Here is a 16,865-nt window from a genome sequence, read left to right on the forward strand (position 1 = left end):
CATCTGTGTGTCAGTTATTGAGAAAAAGAGCATGTGTTTAGACATAATTTTCAAGATACTCATGTGGATGAAAATATTTAATTAATTGTTTAAGTGTTAATGACAGACAATTTAATTAGGGAGACTCTTGTGGTGTTGCCATCTGGAGCTTTGTGGAAAAGGCTGAGCCAGCATAGGATTTGGCAGTGGCAGCATTTTTCATGACTTAGGCCTAGTTCTTATATGGACCATGTTACACTTTCCACTTCAATGCAAAAAGCCTTCATAAGTACATAAAAAAAGAGCATGTTCGATATAGTGCCAAATAATGCTTGTAACCATAGTGTAACCCTTTTTGGTGCTTTAAAGAACCCTTTTTTGATGGTTCTATAAAGAACCATGCTCACATGGTTCGAAATGGAACTGTTATGGTGCTATAAAGAACCTTTTCCAGGGTTCTGTAAAGAACAATTTTAAAAAAAAATGGTTCTGTAAAGCACCAAATAGGGTTCCGATTGTTACAAGCTTTTTGGTGCTATATAGAACCCTTTATAGAACCTTTATGGAGAAAGGTTCTTTATATAACCATTCTCAATCTCAAAGGTTCTACAAAGAACCGTATGAAAAACCATATAGGGTTATTTTTTTGGTTAGTCATATTATATTGTTATAATTCAATAGGTATTACTGTTGACGCACCAGTCCGTCACACAGTGACGTCATTTTGAATATTGAATGGCTCCCGTGTGTTTATGCTAGATACTTCGCGTGTTTTGTAATGGCTGCAGCTCAATCCCCTCTTTCCACCGATATAAAGTTAGCACTTTTTAAAATATATATCTCTCAGATATAGGACAGACACTTCAAAACCTTATTCCTTATGATTTATTTGGTGACTGTCTGTTTTGCCATGTATAAAAATGTGTTAATCAGTGTGTTTTCTAATCAAATAATTGTTTCATATATATATTATTTTTTATACCTACAGGGTTCCTAAAATTCTAAATCAAATAGCTAAATTAATAATGTCATATGTTAGCTTAGAAGGTTTTGCGACCTACAGCGATTATTGACAAGTTGAATCGGGTGCTCAGGAATAGCTGTGGGTCCCTGAGGAGAGAATTGAGGACCACTGATTGACACAAGGCCATACGTGAGTCTTTCACACAATACTGTCACTGGCTATAACATTTTTAACATGCAACAGTGTAACATAATGGTATAACATTAGATATACTGGATTGACACTTTCACTCATGGTTGCACAAAAAGGCGTCACTACAGACCCTTGTTCAAACCTGGGCTGTATCACAACCGGCCGTGATCGGGAGTCCCATAGGGCGGCGCACAATTGGCCCAACGTCATCCGGGTTATTGGAGGGTTTGGCTGGGGTAGTCCGTCATTGTAAAATAAGAATTTGTTCTGAACTGACTTGCCAAGTTAAATAAAGGTTTCAAAAAATGATAAATAAATAAATTGTTCCAAATGAAGGGTTTCCATGTGGCTCCTCCAGTGGTTAGATATGTTGGTTGCCATCTAAAAATGAGCCCTTTTTTTCAAGACGTCACAAAATTACAATACATCCAAATAAATGTAAAATGGGCTCTCGGTTTCAAAACAACATATTTTCAATTGCAAGTCAGTTCAGAGACATTAGACTGCGGGCCACACACACACACACACACACACACACACACACACACACACACACACACACACACACACACACACACTGGAGATTCTATATACTGGAGCGGGGGACTGCCAGGATTGTGTTTTAATGACAGACGATGCTTGAGAGCTGGCAGGAAATGGAGAAGGGGAAAGTTTCATGACCTCACAGTCTATTTAATATGGGGGGGCTAAAGCTTCTGGAGCCGTTCTGTAGCCGGAGAAGGGAAGGGAAACGAAATGCGGGAAAGGAATGATTGGAAACAGACCCACCCAGTAGTGTAAAAGAGAGTGTGTGTGAGTGTGTGTGTGTGTGTGTGTGTGTGTGTGTGTGTGTGTGTGTGTGTGTGTGTTTGCACGTGCATGTCTGTCCGTTTGTCTGCATTTCTGAATGTCTGTCTGTCTGTCTGCTTGTCTAAGAAACAGACCCACCCAGTAGTGTAAAAGAGAGTGTGTGTGAGTGTGTGTGTGTGTGTGTGTGTGTGTGTGTGTGTGTGTGTGTGTGTGTGTGTGTGTGTGTGTGTGTGTGTGTGTGTGTGTGTGTGTGTGTGTGTGTGTGTTTGCACGTGCATGTCTGTCCGTTTGTCTGCATTTCTGAATGTCTGTCTGTCTGTCTGCTTGTCTAAGAAACATTTCCAAATGCTCCTGTGATACAAATGACAACATGCTTACAACATTAAGACACATTTGTATTTATTTAAACACTTATACCATCTCCCTCCTCTACGATATCAAAGCACAAACCCTAATAAGGCCGTATTGATCTCGCTGTGAATAATGTATCCTCTCTGGTTATACCGGTCTTTGCTTGTAGGTCTAAACCACCCAGAGTGATTGTTTAACAGCTAAGTATAGACACCCCCTCAGTGCCCTGATGTCTGTCTTTGTATTGTAGACCACCTGTAGTCCAATGATAATTTGAGGACTGTTGTTAATTGCCCTTTGCTCTCACTCTGCGAAAGTGCGCTGATGCCCCCATCCACATTGACGGGGCTTTAGTGGAGCAGGATGAGACCTTCAAGTTTCTTGGTGTCCACATAACCACATGTAACATATAGATTTTCATCGGTAGACGCATTAAAAGTCCCAATGCAAAGTTACACCTCACTTTTCTATTTCTCGAGTTATTACATAAAACGAATCAGAATTCCAAAAGTCATGCCGGAAAATGTATTTGAGGTGTGTGACATAAATGGAGGACCCGGCAAGCCAGCCTATTCCCTATAATGTAAACTCCAACCAAAATAACGCACGACTAATAGTATGAATGACATTTTCAGCCAATAAGCAAATGCTTTATGAATGTATTATTACAAACCAGCTTGCAAGGTTGCTAGCCAACTAGCCTAATAACGTTAGCCCAACCAGCTTGCAAGGTTGCTAGCCAACTAGCCTAATAACGTTAGCACAACCAGCTTGCTAACATTACGTGACCGCATGAGTCAGCCGGTTGCTATCAAAATCTAGCTTACAGCTTTAATATTGCAGATAGATTGTGGCTTCCATCAATGTAATTGTCTGCATAATTTCCAATCTCACATGTATATTTTTTTGTATATATATATATATATATATACTGTATATACACTACCTTTCAAAAGTTTGGGTTCACTTAGAAATGTCCATGTTTTCCATGAAAACATACATGAAATTAGTTGCAAAATAAATAGGAAATATAGTCAGGACAAGGTTATAATATAGTCAAGACAAGGTTGACAAGGTTATAAATAATGATTTTTAATTTAAATTATAATTGTGTCCTTCAAACTTTGCCTTTGCAGACCTTTGGCATTCTAGTTGTCAATTTGTTGAGGTAATCTGAAGAGATTTCACCCCATGCTTCCTGAAGCACCTCCCACAAGTTGGATTGGCTTGCTGGGAGCTTCTTACAGTGGTTCGTCCTTTACAAGTTGCAGCGTACTGCAGCACGGCTTGCGTGGTGCCGCAGAATTCTATTGCACATTATTTAAGTGCCATCCACTGGTACCATTAATGCTAGTTCGTGCTGGTTTGACCACCAGAGGGAATCTTTGAGAAGCATTTGATAGCCTTTAACTTCTCTAGGGTAGTGGGCAGCATTTGGAATTTTGGATAAAAAGCGTGCCCAAATTAAACTGCCTTCTACTCAGGCCCAGAAGATAGGATATGCATATAATGGTAGATTTGGATAGAAAACACTTTAAAGTTTCCAAAACTGTTAAAATAGTGTCTGTGAGTATAACAGAACTGATTTGGCAGGCGAAAACCTGAGAAAAATCCATTCAGGAAGTAGGATTTTTGTTGTTGTTGTAGTTTTCTATTCAATGCCATTACAGTATCCATTGACTTAGGACTCAAATTGCAGTTCCTATGCCTTCCACTAGATGTCAACAGTCATTAGAAATTGTTTCAGGCTTGTATTCTGAAAATGAGGGAGTAAGAACAGTCTGAATGAGTGGACCCTGCCGTGTCACAGAGCTTTTTCATGCGCATGACCGAGAGAGTGCCTTTCTTGTTTACCTTTTATATTGACAACGTTATTGTCCAGTTGAAATAGTATCGAATATTTAGGCTAAAAACAACCTGAGGGTTGAATATAAACATCGTTTGACATGTTTCTATGAACTTTACGGATACAATATGGATTTTTTTGTCTGCCTGTTGTGACTGCGTTTGAGCCTGTGGATTACTAAAGAAAACGCGTGAACAAAACAGAGGTTTTCGGATATAAAGAGAGACTTTATCGAACAAAAGGAACATTTATTGAATAAATGAATGTCTTCTGAGTGCAACCATATGAAGATCAAAGGTAAGTGATTAATTTTTATCTCTATTTCTGACTTGTGTAACTCTTCTACTTGGCTGGTTCCTGTTTGTAATGATTTGTCTGCTGGGCTATGTTCTCAAATAATTGTAAGGTATGCTTTCGCCGTAAAGCATTTTTGAAATCTGACACCGTGGTTGGATTCACAAGAAGTTAATCTTTAAACCTATGTAAAATAGTTGTATCTTTTCTGAATTCTTACAATGAGTATTTCTGTATTTGAATTTGGCACTCTGCAAAGGTATATTGTCCTGCTACAGTGGGGAGAACACGAATTTGATACACTGCCGATTTTGCAGGTTTTCCTACTTTCAAAGCATGTAGAGGTCTGTAATTTTTATCATATGTACACTTCAACTGTGAGAGACAGAATCTAAAACAAAAATCCAGGAAATTCCATTGTATGATTTTTAAGTAATAATTTGCATTTTATTGCATAACATAAGTATTTGATACATCAGAAAAGCAGAACTTAATATTTGGTACAGAAACCTTTGTTTGCAATTACAGAGATTATACGTTTCCTGTATTCTTGACCAGGTTTGCACACACTGCAGCAGGGATTTTGGCCCACTCCTCCATACAGACCTTCTCGACATCGGGGCTGTCGCTGGGCAATACGGACTTTCAGCTCCCTCCAAAGATATTGGGTTCAGGTCTGGAGACTGGCTAGGCCACTGGCTAGGCCACTGCTTCTTACGGAGCCACTCCTTAGTTGCCCTGGCTGTGTGTTTCGGGTCGTTGTCATGCTGGAAGACCCAGCCACGACCCATCTTCAATGCTCTTACTGAGGGAAGGAGGTTGTTGGCCAAGATCTCGCGATACATGGCCCCATCCATCCTCCCCTCAATACGGTGCAGTCGTTCTGTCCCCTTTGCAGAAAAGCATCCCCAAAGAATGATGTTTCCACCTCCATGCTTCACGGTTGGGATGGTGTTCTTGGGGTTGTACTCATCCTTCTTCTTCCTCCAAACACGGTGAGTGGAGTTTAGACCAAAAAGCTCTATTTTTGTCTCATCAGACCACATTACCTTCTCCCATTCCTCCTCTGGATCATCCAGATGGTCATTGGCAAACTTCAGATGGGCCTGGACATGCGCTGGCTTGAGCAGGGGGACCTTGCGTGCGCTGCAGGATTTTAATCCATGACGGCGTAGTGTGTTACTAATGGTTTTCTTTAAGACTGTGGTCCCAGCTCGTTTCAGGTCGTTGACCAGGTCCTGCCGTGTAGTTCTGGGCTGATCCCTCACCTTCCTCATGATCATTGATGCTCCACGAGGTGAGATCTTGCATGGAGCCCCAGACCGAGGGTGATTGACCGTCATCTTGAACTTCTTCCATTTTCTAATAATTGCGCCAACAGTTGTTGCCTTCTCACCAAGCTGCTTGCCTATTGTCCTGTAGCCCATCCCAGCCTTGTGTATGTCTATCATTTTATCCCTGATGTCCTTACACAGCTCTCTGGTCTTGGCCATTGTGGAGAGGTTGGAGTCTGTTTGATTGAGTGTGTGGACAGGTGTCTTTTATACAGGTAACGAGTTCAAACAGGTGCAGTTAATACAGATAATGAGTGGAGAACAGGAGGGCTTCTTAAAGAAAAACTGTCTGTGAGAGCCATAATTCTTACTGGTTGGTAGGTGATCAAATACTTTTGTCATGCAATAAAATGCAAATTAATTAATTATTAATTATTAAATTAATTAATTCTCTACGTGCTTTGTAAGTAGGAAAACCTGCAAAATCGGCAGTATCAAATACTTGTTCTCCCCACTGTATATTGTCCTCTCTAGGAGACAGAACGTGTCTCCTTCCTCAGCGGTATGACTGCTGCGTCAAAGCTCGCTACATTGAATTATACATAATTTCAAAGAGATTGTTACAAACTGGATTACATTTAGTAACTTACTTTGAAGAGATGGTGATTGGGTCTAAATAGACTTTTGACATTTGGTCGAATTAATTCAGTGTACTTGTCTTTAACTGCCATTTCCCGAAAGTCAGACTCTTCCCACAAGCCAACAAATTTTTCTCAGCTTCAGAATCAAGATTATTTTAATCAAATGCGCCAAAAATGCATTTTACATATAGATTTTACAGATAGAAAGATGTCAAAAGTATTTATCCACAGTCTGCTCTGGACAAGTCTGGTCATAGAGTGTCTTAACAAAATGAACAATGTGAATTTAAGAGATGTTAAAGTTATGAACATTAGCTTATTTCCCAAATATTCTAGTTTAAGAATGATCAAGAATGAAAGTCTATATCCTAAGCTTAGGCATACACTATTCTCAATCACAGCTTTATGAGAAAACAAACAATATAATTTATTTACTATTATTTTATGAGGCAAATGAAGCTATTATTATCCACTTCTGAAGATAGGAGACTGCTTAGATCCAGCCCATGATATATAACCTAACTCACTAAAACTCTGTTTATACCTGGTGCTAACATGGGTCCTTTATCCTGATCTTGTCTACATTCTGATTGTGCCCACATTTCCAGTAATGTGTCTACACACATTATCCATCCACTGTTATCCATCCACTGTGTCTGCATTGTGACCAGACTCCTGGTCATTTCGTTTATGCAAATTATTTCACAGCTACTCTATCAAACATAATATGTATTTATTTATTGTATGAAACCTATTTATGTAATCAGTCAGTTGTGCCACCAGTCAAGGATTTTAGAGGGCGTAATAATTATGATTTAAATGGTTTCTTTGTCCAGATCTTTCTACACTTGTAAGATATCCAGACACAATGCATGTCTGACTACCTCCGGAGGTGGGCAGGAGGATCGGATCACAGTTTGATTGTGCCCACATGTTTAGACAGGTGTAGACAATCAGAATGTGGACTAGATCAGGACAAAGGATGCAAGTTAGAACCAGGTATAAACAGGGTTTATGTCACTGCTCCATAATTTGCGCGCCACACACACACACAAACCTGTTCAATGCTGAAGCTCCTCCACCAGAAATAAATATTAGAAAATATTTGCCTGTACTTAGTCTCTGCCCAGGCTGTCAACAACCTTATCTTTCATCATTATTCTTCAAGTTGTAGCATTTAGATTTCGCTGAGCAAATGTTTTTTGCTTGGCCAATAGGGGATGATACCGTCGTATATCACAATGTTTTATGGGTACATAATCACGATAGGACAAAGGTTGACATCACCCAACTGTAATCAACTGTCTGGTCTCATTTTCACAGCTGTAAATCTGAACTGTACATCTGACCATGCAGACACCAGTGGTTCTAACCAGAACTTTTTTGTCAAATTTAACAATGACAAAACATGGTTCAATGCTGAACTCAGAGCCCTGTGCTCAGCCAAAGAGGGGGCACATAGGAGCAACAACAAAGAGGCCTATAGAACTGCTAACAGCTGCTCAACAAGGGGATTAAAGTGGCCAAAAGTCATTACAAGGAGTGGCTAGAACAATAATTTGAGCGCAACGACAGCTCATCTGTCTGAAAGGGTCTCCAGCAGATCACAAACTACAAACAAAAGACCCCCCAGGCACTAGACGACCCACTACTGTCAAACCAGCTGGACGAATTCTACTGTCGTTTTGAATCTCAAAATGCCCTCAGCCATCAAGAGTTTCTTCTCTGCCATCTTGCCCCTCAGCTGACAATACTTTCAGCCATCAGGACTCTACACCCTTCCTCCAACCCCCTCACTCCCTCCCTCCCCCTTCCCCCTTCCCTCCCTCCTTACCCCCGCCTACCCCAGGCTGCCCACCCACCCCATCGTCATCACAGAACAGGAGGTGAACAAGCTCTTCAAGAAGCAAAACAGCAGGACGGTTGCAAGCCCAGACCGGGTCTCCTCAGCCACACTAAAGCACTGCATTGACCAGTTTTACCCTGTTTTCACGGGCATATTCAATCAGACTCTGGAACTATGCACTGTACCTGCCTGCTTCAATTGCTTCACCATCATCCCCGTCCCGAAGAAACAAAAGGTAACCAACCGCCTGAATAACTCCAGACCTGTAGCGCTCACCTCGGTCATCATGAAAACCTTTAAGCACCTTGTCCTGTCCCATCTCAAAACCACCACTTGACCCCATGCAGTTAGCCGACAGAGCCAGTTAGTCTGTGGATGACGCTGTCCACATGGGCCTTCACTACATTCTCCAACACCTCAACAACGCAAGGACATACGTGAGAATAATATTTGTGGAATTTAGCTCAGCCTTCAACACAATCATTCTGGAACTGCTACAGCACAAAGTTCCCAGCTGAAAGTATTTGACTCTATCTGTCGGTGGATCACCAACTTCCTAACCAACAGGACACAGCACGTTAAAGATGTGGAAACATATTTCAGACTCCATATCTCTCAACACGGGGGCACCGCAGGGTTGCATGCTCTCCCCCCTCTTCTACTCACTCTACATCAATGCCTGCACCTCCAACGACGCATCTGTCAAACTCCTCAGGTTCGCTGATGACACCAACCTGGTCGGTCTCATCTCCGACGGCTACGAGTCCATGTTCTAATTTTATTTATTTATTTAACCTTTATTTAATTACGCAAGTCAGTTAAGAACAAATTCTTATTTACAATGACAGCCTACAAAAAGGCAAAATACCTCCTGCGGGGACGGGGGCTGGGATTAAATAAAAAATAAATAATAATAAAAACATATAAATATAGGACAAAACACACACATGTATCTTGGAGAGGTTCACCGTCTGGTGCAGTTGCAACAACCTGGAACTCAACACAGTCAAAACCGTAGAGATGGTGGTTGACTTCGAGATTGATAATTCCGCCGTCAGCATGGCCAAGTCATTTAAATTCCTGAGGACCATCATCTCCCACAAACTCAAGTGGGAGGAAAACATCACAGCAGTGACCAAGAAGGCTCGACAGAGGATGTACTATCTGCACCAGCTGAGGAAACTCAAACTCCAACTGATTCGGTTCTACATGTCCATCACTGTCTGGTTTGGGTCCTGGCAAACTGCAGCGCATTGTCCGGACTTCGGAGAAGGTCATCGGCTGTCACCTGCCCACCATCAAGGACCTGCACGCCTCCAGTGCAAGGAAGCGTGCAGGTAAGATCATCGCCGTCCCTGCCCATCCTGGACACCCCATGATTTCAAAACTCTGCTCTGGCAGATGATTTAGGTCAATCATGACCAAAACTTCCCGCCACCTCAATTGGGCTGATTACTGCACCTTGTCATCAATGAGCTCAAATACTAATCTACACTACTGCATTTGGACTATGTACACCTCCGCACAACACTGTATATGCACTGCAGTGGGAGCTGGTGGGGGGGGGGGGCTATAGGAGGACATGCTCATTGTGATGGCTAGACTGAAATAAATGGAACGGAGTCAAACGTAGTTTCCATATGTTTCATACAGTTCCATTTATTCCTATCCAGCTATTAAAATGAGCCTGTCCTTCTATAGCTCCTCCTACCAGCCTCCACTGATGCGCTGTATATATTTGCCATGGCAGCATCCTTCCCTCTGCATATATAGATATTTCTCCTCTGTAAATTGTACTGTATATTCCTACTGCAATCAGCCTAAACTCCAGAGTTATGTTTAGTGTGCCAATATTGTAGTGGACTGTAGTGGACTCAAGGTACTTCATGTCTGTCAAATCTATTTTGCCCATACATACAGTATATCAGGACTGGAATCTATCCAAGGTGTAAATTGTGTGTGGATGAAATGGGGGTGGTTCAGTCACAAAAAAATCTCCCGCTTACTATTTTCTGTATTCACTATGCCCAAGGCTATAAATTCATACTGCCAGCGGGCGAATGGAGTTTACCGTTCAAGACTGGTAGCCCCGAATCATAGGACCGATGTAAGCCCTTGGCAGTCCGCTTTTGCATCTCTGGCATTTAGCCTCCAGTCCGAGGACAGCTACAGTATAAGCCCTAGGCAAGCCATCTAGCCATGAGGTAATTTGAAAGCCAATACCAAATAATTTCTCTGATCTCAAATTCGGCCTACCACCTTCAAGTTACCTACTGTCAGCCAGAAGATGTAAGCTGTTTTTGTTGTTCCTATCAATACTTTACATTTGTTGTGATTTTACATTTTTAAATGTTTTTGTCAATTTGAAAACATAATACAACCACACATGTGGACATAATGCATTTACAATCATTGAGGATGACCCAAAAATGTTATAGAACTACTACTAATAATTTACAGTTGAAATATATTTATGCCTCAAAATAGCATACATTTTGCCATTGATTTAATGTAGGCTACTACAGTTGAAGTTCGGAAGTTTACATACACCTTAGCCAAATACATTTAAACTCAGTTTTTCACAATTTCTGACATTTAATCCTAGTAAAAATTCCCTGTCTTTCTTAGGTCAGTTAGGATCACTGCTTTATTTTAAGAATGTGAAATATCAGAATAATAGTAGAGAGAATGATTTATTTCAGCTTTTATTTCTTTCAACACATTCCCAGCGAGTCAGAAGTTTACATACACTCAATTAGTATTTGGTAGCATTGCCTTTAAATTGTTTAAACTTGGATCAAACGTGTTGGGTAGCCATCCACAAGCTTCCCACAATATGTTGGGTGAATTTTGGCCCATTCCTCCTGACAGAGCTGGTGTAACTGAGTCAGGTTTGTAGGCCTCCTTGCTCGCCTATGCTTTTTCAGTTCTGCCCACAAATTTTGTATGGGATTGAGGTCAGGGCTTTGTGATGGACACTCCAATACCTTGACTTTGTTGTCCTTAAGCCAGTTTGCCACAACTTTGGGGTCATTGTCCATTTGGAAGACCCATTTGCGACCAAGCTTTAACTTTCTGACTGATGTCTTGAGATGTTGTTTCAATATATCCACATCATTTTTCTCCCTCATGATGCCATCTATTTTGTGAAGTGCGCCAGTCCTTCCTGCAGCAAAGCACCCCCACAACATGATGCTGCCACCACCGTGTTTCACGGTTGGGATGGTGTTCTTCGGCTTGCAAGCGGCCCCCTTTTTCCTCCAAACATAACAATGGTCATTGTGGCCAAATAGTTATATTTTTGTTTCATCAGACCAGAGGACATTTCTCCAAAAAGTCTGATCTTTGTCCCCATGTGCAGTTGCAAACCGTAGTCTGACTTTGTGATGGTGTTTTGGAGCAGTGGCTTCTTCCTTGCTGAGCGGCCTTTCAGGTTAAGTCGATATAGGACTTGTTTTACTGTGGATATAGATATTTTTGTACCTGTTTCCTCCAGCATCTTCACAAGGTCATTTGCTGTTGTTCTGGGATTGAGTTGCACTCTTCACATCAAAGTATGTTCATCTCTTGGAGAAATAACGCGTCTCCTTCCTGAGCGGTATGACGGCTGCGTGGTCCCATGGTGTTTATACTTGCGTACTATTGTTTGTACAGATGAACGTGGTACCTTCAAGCATTTGGAAATTGCTCCCAAGGATGAACCAGACTTGTGGAGGTCTATACATTTTTTTTTGAGGTACAGGCTGATTTCTTTTGATTTTCTCATGATTTCAAGCAAAGAGGCACTGAGTTTGAAGGTAGGCCTTGAAATGCATCCACATGTACACCTCCAATGATGTCAATTAGCCTATCAGAAGCTTCTAAAACCATGACATCATTTTCTGGAATTTTCCAAGCTGTTTAAAAGGCACAGTCAACTCAGTGTATGTAATCTTCTCACCCACTGGAATTGTGATACAGTGAATTTTCAGTGAAATAATCTGTCTGTAAACAATTGATGGAAAAATTACCAAGTAGATGTGCTAACCGACTTGCCAAAACTATAGTTTGTTAACAAGAAATGTGTGGAGTGGTTGAAAACAAGTTTTAATGACTCCAACCTAAGTGTATGTAAACTTCCGACTTCAACTGTTTATATTTGACACAATTAAAACGCTTCCTTTCTAGCAATAAATGTCACTCACTCACTACACCGCCTCACCCACTTGAAGAAAGGGGTTGATCACTACGTGTCATAGGTGGCAGCACCTCTTAACCCCACAGAAGAAGCCGAAAAGCCTCACAGGAAGTTCTTTATTACCATCCTCCATTGAGTTTTGAAATCTGTCTTTGATACTTGATAGCTAATATCCAGTAGCTTTTGGTAAATAAAATTCACAGGCTTTTGGAACTAAAGAACAGTTTAATTGTTTTCATTTATCACTGCCGAAAGTTTGGAAATACCGAGAAATAATACACTAGTGGCACATGGTGCACCAATTCGCTAACCTGAATTTTGAATCATGCATACAGTGGATCATTTGTGGGAGACAACAGACCTCATTAGCTATCTAGCTAGTTGTTTTTTTTATTTTTAAAACCAATGTGTTTGAAAATGTTTCTCGTTTCTAGTTCTCATCTGTTCATGCACCAGATGGGAATGCAAAGTTTGTTTGCTCAAGTAAGTAATATTACTGCGTTCCTTCATTTGTGAGTAGTTTTATTGTGTAACGTTAACATCAACGAGGACAATAATGCAAGCTAGCAAGCCTAGATAGGTAGTTAACATTACTTTGCTAGCTTGCTAACTTTAGCTAGCTAGCTTAACAGAAACATGAACTTGACCGTTGCTAGCTAGCCTAATTATGATTGTGTCCTTGCTAGCCACATTACTTAGCTACCTTATTAACATTTGATGGTTTGCTAATTATCCAAATTGACTAACAGTAGATGTAACTATATTCACAGGAGAAAAAGCCCCTTTAGTCATGTAGCTAGCTAATCTGGTGTGTCTTTCCATTAGGGCAATGGCCAGCCCCAGCATCGTATTCACCACAGCACCATGTGGATGCGATAGTCATGGAGGTATGTATCGTTACATTCACTTAGCCCGGATGAGACTCTGCCTCTCTCTTATTTCTTGTACAGTATTTAATTCATTTCAATGTAACATGATTTTTTTCAAACAGGGCCAGGAGTGAGACACTCCATCGGTGCCAAGTTTGGGCCGCAGACATAAAGGTAAGAACATAACTGTTACCAACTTAAATGTAAATACTTATTGGAAATATCTGCCATCCGTCTTAGACCAGGCCTGGGTGAAGGCCTTCTCCAGAGCCCTCAAATTAAAAGCCCAATGAATACTCTCCTTTGTGTAATAATTGAACTCCCACCGCTTGTGGGACATTTATTTTGAAGGCACGTATAAATAACAACTGCACGAGGACAGACAGTGACTGACAGGCTGACACACACGTCACAGTAACAAATAGCAGCTAGCTAGACATTTTCTAAAAAATTAGTTTTTCAAAGATTTCAAAGAAAAGGAAAGTAGACAATGAATGTAGGGTGTTCCAGCAAGAGTAGACATTGAAATATTTATTTATTGAGGTATCAGGGAAAGCTGTGTGCTTAGTGTGCAAAGAGTGCCTCACTGTCTTGAAAGACTACAACTTATCCCGACACTTCCAGACGAAGCATGCAGAGAAATATAGGAATATGCCTTCTGAGCAGAGGGAAAGTGCATCAAAATAGTTGCTTTCTCAGTTTCTCAGTTCACAAAACTGCATTCAGCAAATGTCGGAATTGCGAGAGCTAGCTATGTACTGTCCCAAAAAATTGCTAAACATAGCAAGCCATTCGCTGAGGGCGAAATCATTAAAGAATGTTTCATTGACTCTGCAGCAATACTTTGCCCCAACAAGAAAGAACTGTTTGAAAATGTTTCCCTGTCAAGACGAACAGTGACATGGCATGTTGAGGACATCGCAGAGAATATGGAACAACAGTTGAAAGACAAGGGGAAGGATTTCACCTATTTCTTCTTGGCCCTGGATGAGAGCAGTGATGCACGTGACACGGCACAGTTGTTGATATTCTTACGAGGCATAACCCCAGACTTTGAAATTACAGAGGGGCTTGCTTCAGTGCAGTCAATGAAGGGCACAACCACAGGGAAAGATTTATTGGAGGAGGTTAAAAGTGTACGGCAAAGCTGGGACTAAGCTTTAAAAAGTGATCCAGTGTGACCACTGATCCAGTGTGACCAAACTTGACAGGAAGTACATTGGCCTTTTGAAAAGGATACAAGATCAAATAGCTGAGCTGAACCCAGATCAGAAAATGATTTTCCTGCATTGCATTATTCATCAGGAGATGCTTTGTAAATGTGTTCTGAAAATGAGCCATGTTGTGGAAGCAGTCACTAAAGTGGTAAACTACATCAGAGCAAAATCTTTAAACCACAGGCAGTTTACCTCATTGTTGGAGGAGACGGAGTTGGGTCATGCAGATCTCCCTTACCACACAAACCTGAGATGGCTGAGTTTGGGGAAGGTGTTTCAAAGGGTGTGGGACCTGAAGTCGGAGATTGCTGCGTTTTGGCAAATGGAAGGAAAATATGTGGATTTCCCTCAACTTCAAGTTAAAGAATGGTTGACTGATTTGGCCTTCACTGCGTACATCATGGCCCTCATGAATGAACTGAATTCCAAACTACAAGGGAAGGGCCTTTTTCCACATCAGACGTACAGCCTTGTCAAAGCCTTCAAGGAAAAATGACTCCTCCTGACCCGCCAAGTAGAAGCCAACAATCTCACCCACCTTTCGACAGTATATTCCCTATCAGATGACCAGCATGAGAACTATACATCGCTTCTCCGTTCTTTGAACGGTGAGTTTTCTCATCTTTTTGAGGATTTCAAAGTGTTGGAAAATGACATGCTGTTGGTTTCCTCTCCTTTCACCTTCAATGTGGATAACGCTCCCTCTGACCTGCAACTTGAGCTTATCGATCTTCAGTCTGATGCATTCATTTAAAACAATGTCACTGACCAGGTTCTATGCATCTCTCAATTAACAAAACTTTCCAAAGATTACGAATCATGTTCAGAAGATCTTTGGGTCAACCTATGTATGTGAACATACATTTTCAGTGATGAAATATAACAAGTCAAAGCACAGATCATCTCTTACTGACCCTCACCTCACAGCAATCATGCATATAGCAACGTCAGAAACTATACGCTCTCTCTTTCTTGTGTTTTTGTGCATACCCTTAAAAGTTCTGTCTGTGGTGCTGAATGCAGTGTACTTTTTCCTCCGTGTAGTTCATTGCATGTTTAATAATGAAAATACCTACCAAAAGGAGAACATGGATGTGGTTTATTTCTGTGCATGTTAAAAAATTAAAATAAGTAGCACATCTAGACATGATTTACAGTAGATATCTGTCACACAGTCATACACATGATGTATAATCATGTAAAATTATTGGCAAAAAGATATTCTAATGTGGCCCTCCTTGGAGAATAATTGCCCAGGCCTGCTTTAGACTGTCACAATAAATGTATATAACATATAGAGGGTGGGGGATGGAAATATGTTAACATAGTGTGTAATTTTTAATACTTCTCTTGCATTTTGTAGCTTAGGTTCTAGCTGTAACGGGTGCCAAGGACCTGAAGTCAACAGTGTGGTGGATGCTACCTTGCATTCTGTCAAACCATCTCGCCATCGCCATAACCTGGATTGGGGCAGGGGATAAGGCCTGTGTCAGGGACTTGTTTCTGAAGACCATTCTATTTTTAAGTGTGTTCCATTTGTTTTCTGTACTTTTTAAGTAAAAAAAAGTTGCTAGGACACTTCAGGAGAGTCATCAAGAAGGTAACCCAGTAGGATGGATAGGATGTAAAAAGGTACTTAATATGGGTCAAAACATTTTGTGGTGGAGTTTTTTTTAAATATCTCCTGGATATAGGACAGACACTTCAAAACCTTATTCCTTATTATTTATTTTTTGACTGTCTGTTTTTCCATTTTTATATGTGTTATTCAATGTTTTTCTATGGGCTATAGCAGTAAAGAACAAATGTAATATTTTATCAAATACTTTTTGTATATATTTTTTATACTGACAGGGGTTCTAAAATTCTACATCAAATAGCTAAATGATCCATGGTATGACCATCTTAAAACAATTCCATATGTTAGCTTAGTAGATATCGCGAACACAGGGCTTAGACTTACACTCACAGTTTTTTAATGCAGCAGCAAACATTGTCACTGATTCTCCCTCTTCCTGGTTTCTTCTGTGGAACCTAAACCTTTTTTTAACAAGTGGTTTTGGTGAAAAGTGTCCTTTGAGTATTTCCACAATATCCTCATATAGTGCCTTCGGAAAGTATACAGTCCCCTTGACTTTACAACCTTATTCTAAAATGGATTAAATACGTTTTTTTCAGCAATCTACACACAATACCTCATAATGACAAAGTGAAAACAGGTTTTTAGAAAATTTGTGCAAATGCATTAAAAATAAAAAAGTATTCACACCCTTTGCTAAGAGACTTGAAATTGAGCTTCCATTGATCATCCTTGAGATGTTTCTACAACTTGATCCACCTGTGGTAAATTAAATTGATTGGACATGATTTGGAAAGGCACACACCTGTCTATACAAGGTCCCACA

General features: G+C 40.6%; 1 protein-coding gene and 1 pseudogene across 1 annotated transcript in view; both read left to right on the top strand.

The window, feature by feature from the left end:
• The window catches only part of LOC139386658 (myosin X), a 261,409-nt gene that overhangs the window by 73,785 nt on the left and 170,759 nt on the right, over positions 1-16,865 (top strand). The window lies entirely within an intron of this gene.
• On the top strand, positions 9,218-15,828 carry LOC139387051 (general transcription factor II-I repeat domain-containing protein 2-like; annotated as a pseudogene).

The sequence above is a fragment of the Oncorhynchus clarkii genome, chromosome 28, assembly GCF_045791955.1.
Source record: "Oncorhynchus clarkii lewisi isolate Uvic-CL-2024 chromosome 28, UVic_Ocla_1.0, whole genome shotgun sequence".
Classification (NCBI taxonomy): domain Eukaryota; kingdom Metazoa; phylum Chordata; class Actinopteri; order Salmoniformes; family Salmonidae; genus Oncorhynchus; species Oncorhynchus clarkii.